The 21,054-nt window shown below is 45.7% G+C and overlaps 1 protein-coding gene across 1 annotated transcript in view; it reads left to right on the forward strand.

Moving 5' to 3' along the window:
- Positions 1 to 1,245: 1,245 nt before the first annotated feature.
- LOC126215393 (aminopeptidase Ey-like) overlaps positions 1,246 to 21,054 on the forward strand; it is a 406,189-nt gene continuing 386,380 nt past the window's right edge. The window contains exon 1 of the mRNA XM_049942100.1: positions 1,246 to 1,383. The gene's annotated coding sequence lies outside the window, so the exon portion shown is untranslated. The remainder of the gene's footprint in view (positions 1,384 to 21,054) is intronic.

Raw genomic sequence — 21,054 nt, forward strand, 5'->3', positions numbered from 1 at the left:
GTCCTCGGTTCAAGTCTTCCCTCGAGTGAAAAGTTTAATTTTTTATTTTCAGACAATTATCAAAGTTCAGGCACTCACACATAATCAACTTCGCTCTCCAAAATTCCAAGACATGTTCAGATTTGTTTGGACATATGCAAGATTTGACGGTCTACAGACGGAAAAATTTGAAAAAGTTAAAAACATATGTTTTGACAAAGCACAGGGAAAACTGCGACTGTGAAACTGTTGCATTCATTTGTTGCAGTTTATGTGACAAACTCTTATGTTTTCATCACTTTTTTTGGAGTGATTATCACATCCACAAGAAAACCTAAATCGGGCAAGGTAGAAGAATCTTTTTACCCATTCGCCAAGTGTACAAGTGGTGGGTCGACAACATATTCCTGTCATGTGACGCACATGCCGTCACCAGTGTCGTATAGAATATATCTGACGTGTTTTCCTGTGGAGGAATCGGTTGACCTATGACCTTGCGATCAAATGTTTTCGGCTCCCACTGGAGAGGCACGTCCTTTCGTCCACTAATCGCACGGTTTAGCGGTGCGGTCGCAAAACACAGACACTAAACTTATTACAGTGAACAGAGACGTCAATGAGCGAACGGACAGATCATAACTTTGCGAAAATAAAGAATGTAAACTTTTCACTCGAGGGAAGACCTCTGATTCCGCAGCTGCTTACGCTAACCACGGGACCACGGCGGTTCTGAGCTCACATTCTCCTTGATGCTGCCTATCTTGCACGTGGACACCGCAGTTTGTATATTTTGCTTATTTTTTTCATAGTTCCACACAATTCTTCCTGTTTTCTCGATTGATCTGTGTTCAGTTTTTCAAGGCCTATCCACTGTGCCAACTTATAACTACATGAGAGGGGGGTGCGGTGGGGAGGATCCCTTGTCAGTAACGCTAGCAGCGGCGCAGAACGGTTCATCGCGCGTCCGTGCGTCACGGAGATGGCGATACTGGAGGAGTGACGTCATAAGGCCCGCTGGCGAGTTTAAAGCGAGAATAGACACTCCATTTGAGATCTTAATTTGCATGTGAGGCCGTAGGACGCGTTGCTCGCTGGCTACAGTGGCAGTATGACGTCACAACAGCAGGGCAGGACACCGGGAGTGTATCGTTGCCGGAGAGAGGTTGCAGCCCGTCAGTTGGGCGAGAGGGGAATTGTGTGTGTGTGGGGGGAGGGGGGGGGCTAAAGCAGGTGGGGGGAGGGGAGGAGGGATGTCGTCGTGCAGAGGCGAGCGCGCCGGGCACTGCCCGCGGACACTGTGCCGCGGTCTGTGGCTACGGGTGCTTGTTGCGAGCTGCCTGCCGGCTTTTAACCAGCTGGTCTTACCGCCTGACCGAGTCCCCGCTGACGTCACACCAGCCTCAGGTAGGCAGCTGTGCCGTTTACACGTCGTCTGTCAGCGCGTCGCTCCTATCTTAGGCGATTTCATGCATTTACTAACTCAGCCCCCTTGCTTCGGCCACGTACACTGTAGGGTCTGCACAGTTTTGGTTTTTGTTTTCATTTGATCGAATCTGTATGTAGATTACTCACGTGCAAACACACCGTAAAAATTACAGCTTTAAACACGGCTGTGTTTATGCAACCGTATACAGGGTGTTACAAAAAGGTACGGCCAAACTTTCAGGAAACAGTCCTCACACACAAAGAAAGAAAAGATGTTATGTGGACATGTGTTCGGATACGCTTAATTTCCATGTTAGAGCTCATTTTAGTTTCGTCAGTATGTACTGTACGTCCTCGATTCACCGCCAGTTGGCCCAATTGAAGGAAGGTAATGTTGACTTCGGTGCTTGTGTTGACATGCGACTCATTGCTCTACAGTACTAGCATCAAGCACATCGGTACGTAGCATCGACAGGTTAGTGTTCATCACGAACGTGGTTTTGCAGTCAGTGCAATGTTTGTAAATGCGGAGTTGGCAGATGCCCATTTGATGTACGGATTAGCACGGGGCAATAGCCGTGGCGCGGTTCGTTTGTATCGAGACAGATTTCCAGATCGAAGGTGTCCCGACAGGAAGACGTTCGAAGCAATTGATCGGCGTCTTAGGGAGCACGGAACATTCCAGCGTATGACTCGCGACTGGCGAAGACCTAGAACGACGAGGACAACTCCAACGGACGAGGCAATTCTTCGCGCAGTTGACGATAACCCTAATGTCAGCGTCGGAGAAGTTGCTGCTGTACAAGGTAACGTTGACCACGTCACTGTATGGAGAGTGCTACCGGAGAACCAGTTGTTTCCGTACCGTGTACAGCGTGTGCAGGCACTATCAGCAGCTGATTGGCCTCCACGGGTACACTTCTGCGAATGGTTCATCCCACAATGTATCAATCCTCATTTCAGTGCAAATGTTCTCTTTACGGATGAGGCTTCATTCCAACGTGATCAAATTGTAAATTTTCACAATCAACATGTGTGGGCTGACGAGAATCCGCAGGCAATTGTGCATCACGCCATCAACACAGATTTTCTGTGAACATTTGGGCAGGCATTGTTGGTGATGTCTCGATTTGGGCGCCATGTTCTTCCACCTACGCTGAATGGAGCACGTTATCATGATTTCATACGGGATGCTCTACTTGTGGTACTAGAACGTGTGCCTTTACAAGTACGACACAACATGTGGTTCGTGCACGATAGAGCTCCTGCACATTTCAGTCGAAGTGTTCGTACGCTTCTCAACAACAGATTCGGTGGCCGATGGATTAGTGGCCTCCACGCTCTCCTGACCTCAACCCTCTTGACTTTCATTTATGGGGGCATTTGATAGCTGTTGTCTACGCAACCCCGGTACCAAATGTAGAGACTCTTCGAGCTCGTATTGTGGACGGCTGTGATACAATACGCCAATCTCCAGGGCTGCATCAGCGCATCAGGGATCCCGTGCGACGGAGGGTGGATGCATGTATCCTCGCTAACGGAGGACATTTTGAACATTTCCTGTAACAACGTGTTTGAAGGCACGCTGGTACGTTCTGTTGCTGTGTGTTTCCATTCAATGATTAATGTGATTTGAAGAGAAGTAATAAAATGAGCTCTAACATGGAAAGTAAGCGTTTCCGGACACATGTCCAAATAACATATTTTCTTTCTTTGTGTGTGAGGAATGTTTCCTGAAAGTTTGCCCGTACCTTTTTGTAACGCCCTGTATACGCCAAAAAGGGATTGTACAAATTAGTAAAAAAGGAACAAACATAGGTGAGAAGCACACTATAGATTTTGCGACTGGTTGCTACTTATTTGGTAATTTTATGGTTTACGGTCGCTGCACAACTTGGGAACCACATGGAGCCCACCATTCATTAATTGTAAATTATTCCTGTGGCCTAACAGATCGTGATTTACTATATTACTGATTGTGAATAACGTCATCACTATTTACTGAGGTTTGACTTGGGCTTTCCAAGCCTGTCCCTCCTACTCGAAAACGTAATTAGGAATAGTAAATAGTTAAATAACGTAAGGAATTCGCTACAACTGCAGAAAAGTGCGTTGTTTTCATTCTGTTCTCTCAAACGTGATATGAATTAAGTAATGTGATCAGTGATGAAAAAAATATAGGATGAAAAAGTAAGATGGAGGGGGATTGGTAGCGACGTTTCGTCCACCGCTCGGCCGGTCATTTCTTACGACCTTACGGTACCTTCGCACAACAGGTAGGTCGGGTGCACGAGAGGCGCGACAAACTCGACCCGCGGTTTCCTCGGCGCTCGCGGACTGCCTGCCCTTCTTAGTGTGCGTAGTAATTACAACAAAAATGATATTATTAACATTTAATAGGCTTACTCAAAATTAAGTTATTAAAGATCAATTTCTTCTATGTACTTCTGATAATGCCAATTTGTCGTGGTGACTGTTAAATAGCCTTCTTTGATTTACTTCACAAATTGGAACACCTCCGACACCTTCCTCGCTTATTGTGGCCATATAAGCGTGGCCCTTTCCGAATGTGATTCGGACAAAAAAAGCTATTCTGATTTCTTAATGGAAATATTTTCATAAAACGTTTCATTCCCTATTTCACATGCTTCGGGGTTGAATTTCCAAAAACACTAAATGCAGATTTTTTAAATTCTCAACCAACAAGTCAAATAGCAATTTTCGCAAATAAGTCAAATAGCAAAATACTTTATTTGTTCTTTAATAAACTTTTAATTGCAAAAATGACTTTCATGCACTATTTCACTTTCTTAGGGGAATGAATTTTCAGGAATGCTGAAGCACGAATTTTTTATTTCTAACCGACAAACCAAATACCAGTTTCCGTAGTTTTAGCTTCAAAATTGCCTCAATACCGACATATTTCCAGCATACGTTTCGTCCCCTATATCATCGACTTGGGGATAGTATTGAAAAATACCTTCTCAAACGATGCCTACAGTATAAGACCAGCACTCCTTCCTAGTTCCAAGTTTCTATCCTTATCCGCTTGGGTTGGCCGGCGGTAAGTCACCGAATCAGTGAGCAGACTTCTCGGCCCAGTCACTGCATTTATTTGGCCGTCGTCAGCCTAGCCACTCGACTAATTACATTGTTATTTGATATTCAGAGGGGTCCAAAAAAATGTATCCACTGTTTAAAAGTCCGTAACTTGCAAACTAATTGACAGAGTTGTCTCATTTTTGGTGAAATTGTAGCTTAAAGTCCAACTTAAAGATATCACTGTAGGTGTTCGAAATGGTCACCATTTAACATCCACACACAAACGATTCCGCCGAACTGCAGCACGAACTACTAACTGCAAAGTGTTCAGTTGGATATTTGCACACGAGTGTACGACGGATTCTCCAAGTTCATCCAATGTGCATGGCTTTTGTCGATAATCGACGTCCTTTAGTGTTCCATACAAAAGTCCAGAGGAGTTAGGTCTGGGGAACGTGGTGGATACTCCACAGCACCTCTACAGCCTATCCGTCTTCCTGGTAGATTTTCGTCGAGATACGCCCTAACACGATTTTGATAGTGGGCTGGGGCACCATCTTGTTGAAAGTAAGCTCTTCCGTCTCCATACAAGTCTCCGATGGCAGCTAAAATGGATGTCCGAAGCTTCTGAAGCTACACCTCACCGGTAACTGTGCCGTCAAAGGAGAATGGCCCAATGGAGCCCGGAAATTTGTCTGGAATGCGACGAATCGTTGAACGTGTCGGTGGCTCTGTTTGGCACTCGTTTCGCCATTGCCGTTGAACCTCATTAATGTTTCCGTACATAAAATACCACTTCAAAACTGACTTCCTTTCATCGAATGTAAGCCTTGCGCCAGCCATGTTTACTCGAGTAACTAGGTGCAACTAAGAACAAAACACTAACTATCTGGCGACTGTCATCTGACAAAACAAAACAACGCAATACAACGGTTGTGTGGCGATTGCCGGAACTACAAACTATTACACTACCAAAGTTGAGACAACTCCGTCAATTAGTTTGCCCGTTATGAACTTTTAAACAGTGGATACATTTTTTGGACCCCTCTGTACTTACAATTACATGTTCAGTTGTTACTCTGAGACTGAATTGTCGATAGGTCTCACTGTTTCATAATTATGTACAGGGTGAGCATAACGACTTGCCCCGATTACAAAATTTTATATCTAAGGAATAAATGCATTGTAGATACAGCCTATGCGATCTTCTGCAAACAGTAACTTAGCTCCTGAAGATTTTTGCGGAAGCACGCCTACGCGTACTTTCGGCGTGTTTCTTAAAACGGTGGCAAAGGTTGTTTTTCGATTGAAGCGACTTTTCACTTCTCTGTCAAAGCAAACCGGCATAGTGTGCAGATGCGACATATCCTGGTACAGCACAGCCCGAAAGCAAATGCGTGGCGCAGTTTAATGCACAACGCAGGTACCGGAGGGTTCATCTAGACAGTGACTACCATTACGGACTTGTTTAGAACTTTACGTTGCAAGTCAGTTACACGTGATAATTAAAAGACAGTCTTGATTGCAAATTTATTTTAATCGGAGAGACCGGTTTCAATCCTTAAGGATCATCTTCAGACTCCAGAACGGCAGGTGGGGACTTCCGTGGAGCAAGCTGCGCCGATCCACGACGCTGAACTGAGCAGTCAGTTCTGGAGTCTGAAGATGATCCTTTAGGGTTGAAACCGGTCACTCCGATTAAAAGAAATTTGCGATAAAGACTGTTTTTTAACTATCGTATTAATATAAGATCGCTGATAATGTTTCCAAAAACTTTATCAGTTACACATATTTCAACCGAGGGTCGTGTCTAGACAAGGTGGCGCACGGCCAAATTGGGGGTTGTTTGCTCGGCAGTTCTTGGACAGCTGTATCGGTCCAGATCACTAGACATTACCGCTCTCGACTTTTTACGTCGGCGTTCTCTTGAAGACAAAATGTTCATCTGACCAGCTCCTAGACGTGCAGAGCCTTAGGACACGCTGACGGAGGATATGTTGGCAGACATGTGGAGACAAACTGAGTCTCGCCTACGGGAACAAACTGAGCACATGTACAAGTGTACGCCTAGAAAACTATACGACATAAGCTACAATTCGCAGCCATCCGCACTGGTGTATTGTGCTTACTTCCTTAGTAATACATTTCTGTAAGTGCGGAAAGTCTTTAGGCTCACCCTGTGTTGCGACTACAAATGACACAACCGTGTGAACGCAGGTGTTAATAATTCGCATTGCATTGTGGGGTTCAGCGCTGGAAATAAATGACTAATCGGGCTAGAGGTCAACATCGTACAGAAATAACCAATTGTGATAATGACAGCAGACGAAATTTTCCGCTGCTGTGCACATCACGTCTCCACTAATGCGACTGACCGTCAGCGTGAAGGTTGTTGTTGTTGTGGTCTTCAGTCCTGAGACTGGTTTGATGCAGCTCTCCATCCTACTCTATCCTGTGCAAGCAGCTTCATCTACCAGTGCCTACATCCTTCTGAATCTGCTTAGTGTATTCATCTCTTGATCTCCCTCTACGATTTTTACCCTCCACGCTGCCCTCCAATACTAAATTGGTGATCCCTCGATGCCTCAGAACATGTCCTACTAACCGATCCCTTCTTCTAGTCAAGTTGACTCCATGTACAAATTCCTCCCTGCGAACCAGAAGATAAGCAAGTACGTTCTCATTTTCACCGCATTTCGTGGAGGTGACTGGATACGCCTTGGTTACATTTAGAGACAATTTTAGAACACAGAACGATAACTTATGTCGTGGTCGCATGGATGGATCTGACATATAATCGAAAAACAGGGGAACACTGATTAGCGCATAGATATAAACTAACCTAATATACACCGAATTGCGGTGAAAATGAGAACGTACTTGCTTATCTTCTGGTTTTCAGGGGGGAATTTGTACATGGAGTCAAGTATGCGGCAACAAGAGGAATGCAGGAAAACGATGACGCTGAAGCGAGCCGAATAAGGAAGGGAGTCAATTTTTTATCGTTGAGTTCGTATTATAGTGTATGTCTACTGAGGTAGCAGTGATACACGCGAGTTGAATAGTGCATTTGATGCTTTTCAGGAGGACAGAATCATTCACGTCTAAACTTACTCACATCTGTGTTAAATCATAACAGAGGGTGTACGGGGTGATCGATTGAGACAGAGCTGCAACTAGGTACGATTCAAACGTTGACTCATTTATTCTACAGAAGGAAAAGTTGCTGAAGGTAGATTTTTTTTCCGAGTATTCTATTTGGATGCTTTAGTCACGTGATATAGCCAGCGTCCTAGTCGTATGCGGGTACGTGTTCGGTATGTGGTTTAAAGCGCTGTCTACTTGCGATCGTTAACGGTGAACCTGTCGGTCATCAGAGGACTTCCATCTCATGTGTGATGAAAGTTGACACAATCCTCTAAATGCACTTTGATTTACGCGATCCCCACCCTGTCGCATGCTTGGTGTAAAATCGAGATTTCAGCGTCATAACTACACTCCTGGAAATGGAAAAAAGAACACATTGACACCGGTGTGTCAGACCCACCATACTTGCTCCGGACACTGCGAGAGGGCTGTACAAGCAATGATCACACGCACGGCACAGCGGACACACCAGGAACCGCGGTGTTGGCCGTCGAATGGCGCTAGCTGCGCTGCATTTGTGCACCGCCGCCGTCAGTGTCAGCCAGTTTGCCGTGGCATACGGAGCTCCATCGCAGTCTTTAACACTGGTAGTATGCCGCGACAGCGTGGACGTGAACCGTATGTGCAGTTGACGGACTTTGAGCGAGGGCGTATAGTGGGCATGCGGGAGGCCGGGTGGACGTACCGCCGAATTGCTCAACACGTGGGGCGTGAGGTCTCCACAGTACATCGATGTTGTCGCCAGTGGTCGGCGGAAGGTGCACGTGCCCGTCGACCTGGGACCGGACCGCAGCGACGCACGGATGCACGCCAAGACCGTAGGATCCTACGCAGTGCCGTAGGGGACCGCACCGCCACTTCCCAGCAAATTAGGGACACTGTTGCTCCTGGGGTATCGGCGAGGACCATTCGCAACCGTCTCCATGAAGCTGGGCTACGGTCCCGCACACCGTTAGGCCGTCTTCCGCTCACGCCCCAACATCGTGCAGCCCGCCTCCAGTGGTGTCGCGACAGGCGTGAATGGAGGGACGAATGGAGACGTGTCGTCTTCAGCGATGAGAGTCGCTTCTGCCTTGGTGCCAATGATGGTCGTATGCGTGTTTGGCGCCGTGCAGGTGAGCGCCACAATCAGGACTGCATACGACCGAGGCACACAGGGCCAACACCCGGCATCATGGTGTGGGGAGCGATCTCCTACACTGGCCGTACACCACTGGTGATCGTCGAGGGGACACTGAATAGTGGACGGTACATCCAAACCGTCATCGAACCCATCGTTCTACCATTCCCAGACCGGCAAGGGAACTTGTTGTTCCAACAGGACAATGCACGTCCGCATGTATCCCGTGCCACCCAACGTGCTCTAGAAGGTGTAAGTCAACTACCCTGGCCAGCAAGATCTCCGGATCTGTCCCCCATTGAGCATGTTTGGGACTGGATGAAGCGTCGTCTCACGCGGTCTGCACGTCCAGCACGAACGCTGGTCCAACTGAGGCGCCAGGTGGAAATGGCATGGCAAGCCGTTCCACAGGACTACATCCAGCATCTCTACGATCGTCTCCATGGGAGAATAGCAGCCTGCATTGCTGCGAAAGGTGGATATACACTGTACTAGTGCCGACATTGTGCATGCTCTGTTGCCTGTGTCTATGTGCCTGTGGTTCTGTCAGTGTGATCATGTGATGTATCTGACCCCAGGAATGTGTCAATAAAGTTTCCCCTTCCTGGGACAATGAATTCACGGTGTTCTTATTTCAATTTCCAGGAGTGTAAGTTAGCTGTGGGTATTTGTGAGGGGCTGTAATCTGTGTGTACACACTTACCCGACAGACGGGTGTTTACTGAGTCGGTGACGGGATGACTTTTAATTTTCACATGTTGGACGCTGCTGTTATACGCATCTGTTTGCTTGTAGGATGTACCGGCTGCTAATAACTATCATTTTTTATATAGAGCTGATGGAGTAATAGTATTATTTCTGACTCGTGATCTGGTGTGATCATTTGGCACTAGACGTGTCTGCAGGGCTATATTGGGCTCGTATCATAGAAAGGAAAAGTTTTACGATTGGGATAGAGACAGCTCAGCGTAGGGTGACCAGGGAGAAGGATGTATGTCTGACAGGACGGAAAAGCAAGCGATCTAAGGTTATTGCCCGTTTTTAAGTGCTGAAAGTTGTAGTCTTAGGAGTGTGTGTTTATGTTCTCTCTCTCTCTCTCTCTCTCTCTCTCTCTCTCTCTCTCTCTCTTTCTCCTACCGGAACCTTCGATGCACGATCATGGACTCTAGAACAATACTTTACACATGATAGAATGGATGATTTGCTTAAAAATCTATCGAACTACGTTGTGTATAAATATCTCTCCGTTCTTGTTCTTCTTAACTGTGTGCTATTAAATTAAGGCAGATCTGCTACTATAGATCGATGTGGTGTGCTAAGCTCCAAGACTTGGTTACATTTCAAGAAATGTGGTGCACTTGGATGGGTTAGGACTAGGAAAGCTCTATTCAGTCAAGAGAGGTGGAGTGTAGCTTTATTCAAAAATGGTTCAAATGGCTCTGAGCACTATGGGACTTAACATCTGAGGTCATCAGTCCCCTAGAACGTAGAACTACTTAAACCTAACTAACCTAAGGACATCACACACATCCATGCCCGAGGCAGGATTCGAACCTGCGACTGTAGCGGTCGCGCGGTTCCAGATTGTAGCGCCTAGAACCGCTCGGCCACCTCGGACGGCTAGCTGTATTCGTCTGCTCGGTTGAGGAATAATGGATTAGCGATGTTGCGGGGTAGGTAGGTCAATGCCGAGGTGAGGATGGTCTGGTATTTTAACGTAAGAGGACTAGATAGCTCTGTGACCGCCATACGCAGAGGGATTGATCGAGTACTATGCGCGAGGTCTTAGAATATGTATAGCGTTGTCTGGTATAATTTGATCGTCTTTATGTGTTCGAGAATTCGGTGTGAATGGACGTGCTGAGCAGTCATCTATGAATTGTCGCAATGATACTTGCAAAGGAGAAGTTGTATGGTTTAGCTATTATACTGAAATTAAGAAAACAAGCTGTCACATGATTGGCCAGTGTTGGACTTACTATAAAATTTTTCGCGATAGCAGCTGTGATGGATAATATTACAGTAGATCGGTGGTGTCTTATCCATCGCATCTGTGCATTGGGCACGACATAATGCTTGCTTGAGTCGGGGAAGAAATTTTGGTTGAAGGACCGCAACTTCCAGGGTTGCTAGCACCGAAAACGGTGATCCTGTACTTGTGTGCAAAAATGACCAATCACTAGAAATGGAATGCAGAGTTGTAAACTATTCGGTCACTGCGACATATGAGTTTAAATGTAGAGGTGGTCAATCACTTTCGAGGGAAGTCGCTAAAACACCAGCAGGCTCTTCTATTTTCCTTGTGTTGTGGCTGTCCTTTATTTAAAATCATTCAATGTTATGCTATCGACTGTAAGAATATGATTTATAAGGTGCAAAGTATAATTTCCTCTGAGAGGCCGTGCATCAGTCTGTTCAGAATCAGACAATGACTTCGAAGTCGCGGCAGAAAGACGGAATGCTCGGCAGTGTGCAAAAGCGTGTTAGAAAACATTGTTTGAACGAGGGCCAGAGGCAGCCTCTCATTCGCTTAGAGTATGGGTGATCAAACTTTAAAGGGGTCTCTGCAGCGTGTGTGTATATTTAATATGATCTGGTTCATATAGGCGTTTGTAGTTTGAGGTGTTGGATTTGGTGAGCTGTTAGGAATTCTTGGATGGTTGCACTCTGAGTTATTCGGGGAGAGTATTGTGAATTCCGTTTGTCCGCGCTGGAGGTGGATTGCATTGGTGCCTTCGTGACTTTTTCACTGTTTGATGGTAGAGGATAAAGATGATAGGGTGTTGAGGATCTGTTGCACTTGTTCCTAGTTTGAGGCCTACAACATTGTGCGCATTTCCGGCGAATGGTCAAAACAAGGTCCTGTTGTAGTAACTGAGATCGTTCTGTTTATAGACAGGTTGCAGAAGGTAATAGATATGTCTTTCTCTGACTTAAATTGCAGAGATCAGATGGGTGAACATAATTGCATACTCATCTATGCTTAGAAAGGGAGAATGCTTTTTTATTATTAAGTGAGTTTTGGCAGGAGTGAATATGGTTTTATATACGCGAGTGGAAATTGTGAGCGAAGGGTGAATGACGTCGGGTTCGTTGGCTGGGGCAGACACTGTTTACATGTCCTGTTGGAGATGCAAGGGGGAGATAGAGATCTGCGCTATTCAGGAATCCATTTGTGCACTGTATGTCGTTAGACAATAGCTGCAGAGCAGGAATAGGGAGAGCCCACTTCAGCATTCTGGTCCTGGGGTTGAGTGGACGGCTGTTTAGATGGACAGCTATGTGGCTTTGACATGCCGCCGGCGGCGCTCGGACACTCGCTTTGTAAGGCGCTATGGGATTAGTTTGAGCATTTAGTACTTGTTTCGGTGGTTATTGGATTAAGAACTGTAATATTGAAGGTCATGTCCTCAGTGGGACCGCTGTGTAATTGAGCAAGTGTGTTTACATATTAGAAGATATGTTTCGCGTATGGTGATGTTAAGTTGATGGCGCAGTTTAGCTACCACTGTAAAAAAAATAGCTGTCTGCTGCTGAAAGAAAGAAAGAAGGAAAGAAAGAAAGGGGTGACCTTGCCCCCAGACCTGATGGATGAGTTATTAGATAAGAGCAAGTGATAGTTGAATGATGCTATGTGTTCGGATATAGGAGTCTCTAAACGGCGGGGCGAGATTTTTTTTTATGTGGAAATTTATGCAATCTATAGATAGTGATATTCTACCGATAGTGGCAACAGTTAAGAGCGGAAAAATAGGTACAAATCGAGCGCTGGCAGAATGTTGCGGCAATGGTAATAATATTTAATTGAAGGTGGAGGTGGTAAATATGGACCATGCTTTGAATATTGTCGTATGTGCTTGGTGCTATGTATAAAACTTTGACTCTTGAATTGCGTTTGGTGTTTCTGGGTGTGTGTAAAATTAATTTTACTGTTGAAAGTGCGAGAAAGATGATTTGATTGGTGTTTAGATAGAGGCTACGTTTGTAATTCGAAAAGAGGGGATGAGAATGGTAAATTGATTGATGGGCATGGTTTGTGGGGTGATATATGAGTGTCAAGATAGGGTTGAGGACGTTTGCGTATGTTGATGGTGGGACGGGTGTGAGGTTAGGTGCGGTGGGAGGTGTAAAGTAGATCTTATTTAAAAGAAAAATGTTGTAAAGTAAGAATATTATTGAGAAGGTTTTTAGGTGGCTGGCCACGCGACGAGGTGAGAGCAGGGATGTGTAGTTATGATTAGTTAAAGGGCCGTGTAATGTCTTGTAGGGAGCAATGTGCAGTGTGCTACAGTGTCATAGGAGGTAAAGACATGTGCTGCTATGATGTGTCTAGCGTATGGAGGCTGTGCTTTGGAATTATGCTACGTTGATATAAATTTGACTTTCACCTGCGCTTGGTGGTCGCGGCTTGGGATCGCGGTCCTGGGCGGACGTATGTGTGTGCTTTGACCGCTGACGAGCGCGTTGACCGCGCCAACTCACGCTTGTGGAAGCCGAGCAGGGGCTGTGCGAGGTCTGAAATGAGACGGATGGGTGACTTCACGATCCTGTGGGCAGGGTGCGGAGTGGGGGTACCTGCGCACGTCTGCTGTGTTATTCTGCGAGCGGATCTGCAGAAACTGGAGAAATTTATCTGCAGACGAGTTATAGGTCTGGATTGGAATGAATATCTTGATGGGTGTGGTTGTGTTGCCAAGTGTAGTGCACTACTGGAGTTCAGAAACTGCCTTATGTGAGCGTTACATATCGAAACCTATGAGAAGTAAAAGTTTAAAAAAGATATATCGCAATAAAGTACACTCGTTCCTCCTTCCATCAGCTTATGCACTGAAATTATTTCCGAAAATTAGCAGTTGTTTGGCTATTTGGAGGTAAATGTTTTGCATTATTTACGAGGGGTTCGCATGTCTGTAGGCTGTGCTATGAGTTATTTTTAACTGTTTACAATTAGCAAGTGTGTGTCTAGAACATTATAAATGAGTTATGTAGGAGTGTTTTGCAGGTCTGCATGATGTGGGACAAGTCGGTGTGATACATATACTCCATTCCTAAATAAAGTAAATTCGTTCCTCCATCCATGGACCTAGTGCAGGCTGAGTCTGTTTACCAGAAACGTGTAGGAAGAGGTTGAGTGCTGGTGGCTTAGTTTGAAACAATTTTCTTAGGTTGGTGGCGGAAGGGCAAGTGAGCTTTGTTTACTGGCGGATTTCAAACTTGGGGCTGGTCCCTAGTAGTTGAAATTAGGGAGTTGAACACGTTTGCATACGTATATGAAATTGTAAATTCAATTATTTAATATAGCGGGGTGGTGAGAGTGAATTAGCGAGCTTTCTCGCGACGAGCAAACGCGCTGTTATACGGTCACGGTTGATTCCACTCTCGGTCAAACTTTGGCGCCAAACGTATCCTATGTCTGGCACGCGGTCGACAGGTTCAATCGTGTCCGGCGTTAAGTGCTTGCGGTTGTGGAAAGATGTTTACGTATTTGGACTCTGAGACGAGCGCGGCTGACAGTTTGTGGAGGGACCCTGAGGCGCTGTTCGCCGCCTACCTGGCGCGCTGGCCGTGGGGGTGTGCGGGCACCACTGGTCGCTTGGCGTTAGCCGGCCAGGGAGCTGCCGATGGAGCGGGCTCAGCCGGCCGCGCGTACCTCAGCTGCGCTCTGGAGTTTCGCTGTGTGAGCATGGAGAAGTCAGTTGGAATACACTTGCATGACCGTAATGTCTGGAATAAAGAGTCATTTTCCAGGTATTTACAGAAGGCTATGTCCGTCGCGTGTATAGAGGGTGTGTGACGTAAGCGGGGCGGCGGCGCAGAGATTGTACAGTTATTACACGCACGCGCGAGGGCGAGTCAATTAGCGGGCGTTCTAGTGCGGTCTAAAGGTGCTGTTATATAGTCATGGTGGATTCCACTGTCGAGCAAACTTTGCCGCCAAAGTGTAGCACTGCGTTCTCGCTCGCACAGGGACACGTGGTGGGCGGTGAGCGGTCGGCATCGACAGGTTTGAACGTGGCGCCAAAAGTGTGGCGGCAAACGGTCGACCGTTGTGTGATTCAGCTCCGAGACAGACAATTTTGGCGGGAAACGTGCGGAGGCGACGAATACACGTGGTGAGCGGACAAGGGTCCACTGTGACGTCAAACTCGACAAGTTCCAGCGTGTCCAGCGAAAACATGTTTACAACGTGGGAGCGATCGCGGGGCTCGCCCCCGGCGCTAGTGGCCGGCCGCCTCACGTGACAGGCGTCTGCAGTGTCTCTGCGTGCTGGCCAGGGGGAGGCGAGGATCTGAACTAATTCAGTTGGAGCGCGGACGTCGTGGTGACAGCACTGCGACATCAAAGGTGTGTGTGCTGACTGTGTTGGAGAACAAGTGATGACCGTACTGCTTGAAATAAAGTCTTCAGTCCCTTCCCCTCTGCAGAATCCGAGGACGTGACTTACGTTACTTAAGAGCAGTTTATTTGACGCGATTATGATAGGCTACCAGTGAAAAAAGATAAGTGAGGGAGAAAGTTCGTACGTGTGATCAATTATGGTGTTGGGATTTGAACTTGTGATAGATGTTTGTTATGGATGTAAGGAAAGTGGCTTTCTCGCCAAGAAAATCGGACATCTTGAATAAATAATAAATGATAATAATAAACAGAAGTACAGTTTTCGAGATATTATCGTGTTGGAATTTGTTTTTGGCGCAATTTTCTAGTGGATGTAGGCCTATAATAAATAATAATAATAATAATAATAAATGATAATGAATGATAATGAATGAATATGAATGATAATAAATGACAATGAATGATAATAAAGAAAAGTACGGTTTGTTGCATGCATTATCCTGCGGGAATGCAAACTTCCGCCATTTTTCCTTCTGGAGGCTTAGGTTAGTGGACGTAGCACAATTGGACTATTTTCCCGCCAAAAGCCGCCATCTTGGATGACGTCATGTGATGTTGCCAAGTCTACATGCCGCCATCTTGGATGACGTCATCGCCGCCATCTTGAATAAATTTGGCAACAATGTAGCGTGGCATGGCACAGACTTAGTCCCCTTACTGGCCGATTCGTGTAAATAAATAAATAGATCAAGTAAAGCTACATCCGATTCTGTAATTAGCTTTTCAGTAAATCTTTTAGTTTCCGCATAAAAAAGTGAGTAACTGCATTGGGGTTTGCGCATATTCTTCACTATGAAGTCTTTCTCATTCGGTTTTGAGGAAACGATTTTGAAATAACTATTCGGTAAAAAAATATTTTTCTGCATCTGATAGCGACACATTCCAATTTGTTAATGAACTTGTTTTCTTTTCGTCACGACCCATACTTACTGTGATACTTCAAAGTTGAGTACAACAGAGCACATATTTCGAGTCCACAGTAAGAAATGTAGTCGCCGGCCAGTTTACGTTAACTAGGTTTTGTGACGGCGTACGAAATGCAGCTAAGATATAGAAATTGTTTTTAACAGTGGAATGAGACTTATACCTCCTTCCATTCTCGAGAAAATAAGTGAGACGTATCGGAGATTGTCTGCGACGAGGTCGATAGCCGTGTCACACTCAATAACCTGACCACGTTCCAAGTCCGTGAGTTCCGCGGAGCGCCCCATTCTGCTATCTCACGATGTCTGATGACTACTGAGGTCGCTGATATGGAGTACCTGGCAGTAGGTGGCAGCACAATGCACCTAATGTGAAAAACGTATGTTTTTGGGGGTGTCCGGATACTTTTGATCACATAGTGTAGGTTAAGGAAATAAAATCTTCGTTTAAGCATCTGTAGACTTGGAGAAAGATTTTGAAAATGTTGACTGGAATATTTTCTTTGAGATTCTGAAGGCAGCAAGGTAAAATTCATGGAGATAAAGGCTGTTTACAATTTGCACAAAAACTAGATGGCAGTTGTAAGAATCGAGGGGCATTGAAGGGAAGGATGGCCTGAGAGGGGAGTGAGACAGGGTTGCAGCCTCTCCCCGATGCTATTCAATTTGCACATTGGGGAAGCAGTAAAGGAAACCAAAGAAAGATGTTGAGTAGGAATTACAGTTCAGAGAGAAGGCATAAAGACTCTGACGTTTGTCGATGACACTGTAATTCTGTCAGAGACAGCAGAGGACTTGGAAGAGCAGTTAAGCAGAATGGACAGTCTCTCGAATGGAGGATTTAAGATGAACATAAACGAAAGCAAAAGAAAATGCAACGTAATCGAATTAAATCAGGCGATGGGGAAGAAGTTAGATTAGTAAAGGAAACACTAATAATGACAATAATGAGCGTATGGCGGTGGTGACCGCGAGACCGCTCGTGGGGTTGTTCGGCCGAAGCTCCACAAGTTCTTTAACGCCAATACGGCGACTTGCGAGTGCATGAGGATGAAAGGATGGTGCAAGGCACACGGCACCCAGTCATCTCGAGGCAGAGAAAATCCCTGACCCCGGCGGGAATCGACCCCCGGGACCCCGTGCGCGGAAGCGAGAACGCTACCGCAAGACGACGAGCTGCGGACAAGGAAACACTGACAGTAGTAGACGAGTTTTGCTGTTAGGCAGTAACATAACTGATGATGGCCGAAGTAGAGCGTATATAAAATGTAGACTGCCACTGTCAAGAAAAACTGTTCTGAAGAAGACAAATTTGTTAACATGGAATGTAGGTTTAAGTGTTAGGAAGTATTTTCTGAACGTATTTATCTGGAGTGTAGCGCTTTACGAAAGTGTAATATGGGTAGTAAACAGTTCAGATAAAAAGAGATTAGAAGTTTTTGAAATGTGGTGCTCAAGAAGAATGCTGAAGGTTACGCAGGTTGATCACGTAACTAATGAAGGGGTGGGTACTGAACAGAACTTGGGAGAAAAGAAATTTGTGGCATAACTTGATTAAAAGAAGGGGTGAGTTGGTAGGACACATTCTGAGACAGACCAGTTTAGTATCGGAAGGAAGTGTGTGGGGTAAAGACCGCAGAGGAAAACCAAGAGATGAACACACTAAGCAGATTCACAAGGATGTTCGTTCCAGTAGTTATTCGGAGATGAGGCGGCCCGCAGAGGATGGAGCAGCATGGAGAGCTGCGTAGACCATAGCAGCTACAACAACAATAAGGATTTCAGCGGCAAATGATAGTGGTGCCAGGATATTTGTAAAAAAGAGGATGTTTATTTCCCTAGAAATTTTTAGTAAAGGTTGTTGTTGTTGTGGTCTTCAGTCCTGAGACTGGTTTGATGCAGCTCTCCATGCTACCCTATCCTGTGCAAGCTTCTTCATGTCCCAGTACCTACTACAGCCTACATCCTTCTGAATCTGCTTAGTGTATTCATCTCTTGGTCTCCCTCTACGATTTCTACCCTCCACGCTGCCCTCCAGTACTAAATTTATGATCCCTCGATGCCTCAGAACACGTCCTACTAACCGATCCCTTCTTCTAGTCAAGTTGTGCCACAAACTTCTCTTCTCCCTAATTCTATTCAATACTTCGTCATTAGTTGTGTGATCTACCCATCTCATCTTCAGCATTCTTCCGTAGCACCACATTTCAAAAGCGTCTATTCTCTTCTTGTCTAAACTATTTATCGTCCACGTTTCACTTCCATACATGGGTACACTCCATACAAATACTTTCAGAAACGACTTCCAGACAGTTAAATCAATACTCGATGTTAACAAATTTCTATTCTTCAGAAACGCTTTCCTTGCCATTGCCAGTCTACATTTTATATCCTCTCTACTTCGACCATCATCAGTTATTTTGCTCCCCAAATAGCAAAGCTCCTTTACTACTTTAAGTGTGTCATTTCCTAATCTAATTCCCTCACCATCCCCCGATTTAATTCGACTACATTCCATTATCCTCGTTTTGCTTTTGTTGATGTTCATCTTATATCCTCCTTTCAAGACACTGTCCATTCAGTTCAACTGCTCTTCCAAGTTCTTTGCTGTCTCCAACAGAATTAAGATGTCATCGGCGAACCTCAAAGTTTTTATTTCTTCTCCATGGATTTCAATACCTACTCCAAACTTTTCTTTTGTTTCTTTTACTGCTTGCTCAATATTCAGATTGAACAGCATCGCGTATAGGCTACAACCCTGTCTCACTCCCTTCCCAACCACTGCTTCCCTTTCATGCCCCTCGACTCTTATAACTGCCATCTGGTTTCTGTACAAATTCTAAATAACCTTTCGTTCCCTGTATTTTACCCCTGCCACCTTCAGAATTTGAAAGAGAGTATTCCAGTCAACATTGTCAAAAGCTTTCTCTAAGTCTACAAATTCTAGAAACGTAGGTTTGCGTTTCCTTAATCTTTCTTCGAAGATAAGTTGTAAGGTCAGTATTGCCTCACGTGTTCCAACCTTTCTACGGAATCCAAACTGATCTTCCCAGAGGTCGGCTGCCACCAGTGTTTCCATTCGTCTGTAAATATTCGCGTTAGTATTTTGCAGCTGTGGCTTATTAAACTGATCTTTCGGTAAGGTAACGAAAGAAAAATTACTCTATGACATGGTTTGATAACTGAGCTATTTTGTTTTCAGAGTTCAAAAATGGCTCTGAGCACTATGGGACTCAACTGCTGTGGTCATAAGTCCCCTAGAACTTAGAACTACTTAAACCTAACTAACCTAAGGACAGCACACAACACCCAGCCATCACGAGGCAGAGAAAATCCCTGACCCCGCCGGGAATCGAACCCGGGAACCCGGGCGTGGGAAGCGAGAACGCTACCGCACGACCACGAGATGCGGGCTGTTTTCAGAGTCGCCGATTAGATTCGAACATTTGTCGTAGTGGCCCGCAATCTCTCCTACGAGTTTTGAACAGTCAGTCAGTTGCTGCCAAGTTGCTGAACCAGTGGCTAACGCCGTCTCTCATCCCGTTGCCATTTTCATCGCGTTTGCCATTCCAAGAACTTCTTGGTGGCCACCAAGAGCTGTTGCATAGCGATTTGGTTCACGGATCCAGTTACATGGCTCCTTCCGTGTATAGCGTTTTTAAGACTATGACGTGTGGGACCTGAAGATGGCATCAATGTAATGCCGAAACTGGTAGCACATAAGAAGTTCATAAAATAAATTTCTACAATACAAACGGTGCTGGTAAATTATTGCATCAAGAAATACATGGCAGCCGTTGTCGCACAGTCTATAATCGATCAACGAAGAATTTGAAACGAGACTCGTCTGACCAGGCAACACGTTTCCATTCATCGACAGCCCAATGTCGCCGTTGGCGGGTCCAGCCGAAGCGTAAAGCTTTGTGTCGTGCAGTCTTCGAGGGTGCACGGGTGGGCCCTCGGGTCCGAAAGCCCGCATCGATGACGTTTCGTGGAATGGTCCGCACGCTGGCACTCGTTGACAGCCCAGGCTTGAAGTCTGCAGCAATTGGCCGAAGGGTTGCACTTGTGCCACGTCGAACGATTCTCTTCAGTCGTCGTCGGTCCCGCTCTCGCAGGATCTTCTTCCGGCCACAGCGATGTCGAAGGTTTGCTGTTTCACAAATTCCTGGTATTCGCGGTACACCCGTGAAGTGGTTGTACGGGAAAAGCCCCACTTCATCGCTCCCTCGGATATGCTGTACCCCGTAGCTCGTGCACCGACTATAAGACCGCGTTCAGACTCACTCGAATCTCGATGACCTGCCATTGCAGCAGCAGTAACCGATCTAACAACTGCGCCAGACACTTGTCGTTTGTAGGTGTTGCCGATCGCAGTGCCGTATTCTGCCTGTTTACATACAGGGTGAAAAATATTTAAACCGACAAACTCTGGGAGGCTGTAGGGGATATCAAAACAAATATTTTTCCCCATTTTTTCCTATGAGTAGTATTTAAACCGGTAGGTGAAGATTTCTCTGGCGGCAAATTAATTAAACCAACAAACATTTTTCAATTTTTTTTATGACCAAGAGACAACACATTAACACAACCCAATTTCAATTACAGTAGATTTTCAAAAATTCCTCCCTTGACACGTAAACAAAGGTTACCCCGTAGGATCGTGTTCTGTCTGACACGGGCAAAAACCCCAGGATTATCCTGTATTGTTCCTGTTGCTGCTACTATCCGGGCAACCAGATCCTCTTCTGATGCGACAGAAGTTGCGTAAACAAGGTTGCGCACCTCTCCCCACACAAAAAAGTCCAGAGGCGACATATCTGGGGATCGAGCAGACCACAGTACAGGACCACCTCTGCCAATCTACGTTTCTGGGACCCGTCGGTTCAGGAATCGACGCACACCACGACTGAAATGTGCCGGCGCCCCGTCATGTTGGAATCACATGCGTTGTCTTGTAAGGAGCGGGACGTCTTACAGCAATTCTGGCAATGCTCTGGCGAGAAAATTGTAATATGC

This window comes from Schistocerca nitens, chromosome 12 (genome assembly GCF_023898315.1).
Source record: "Schistocerca nitens isolate TAMUIC-IGC-003100 chromosome 12, iqSchNite1.1, whole genome shotgun sequence".
NCBI lineage: Eukaryota > Metazoa > Arthropoda > Insecta > Orthoptera > Acrididae > Schistocerca > Schistocerca nitens.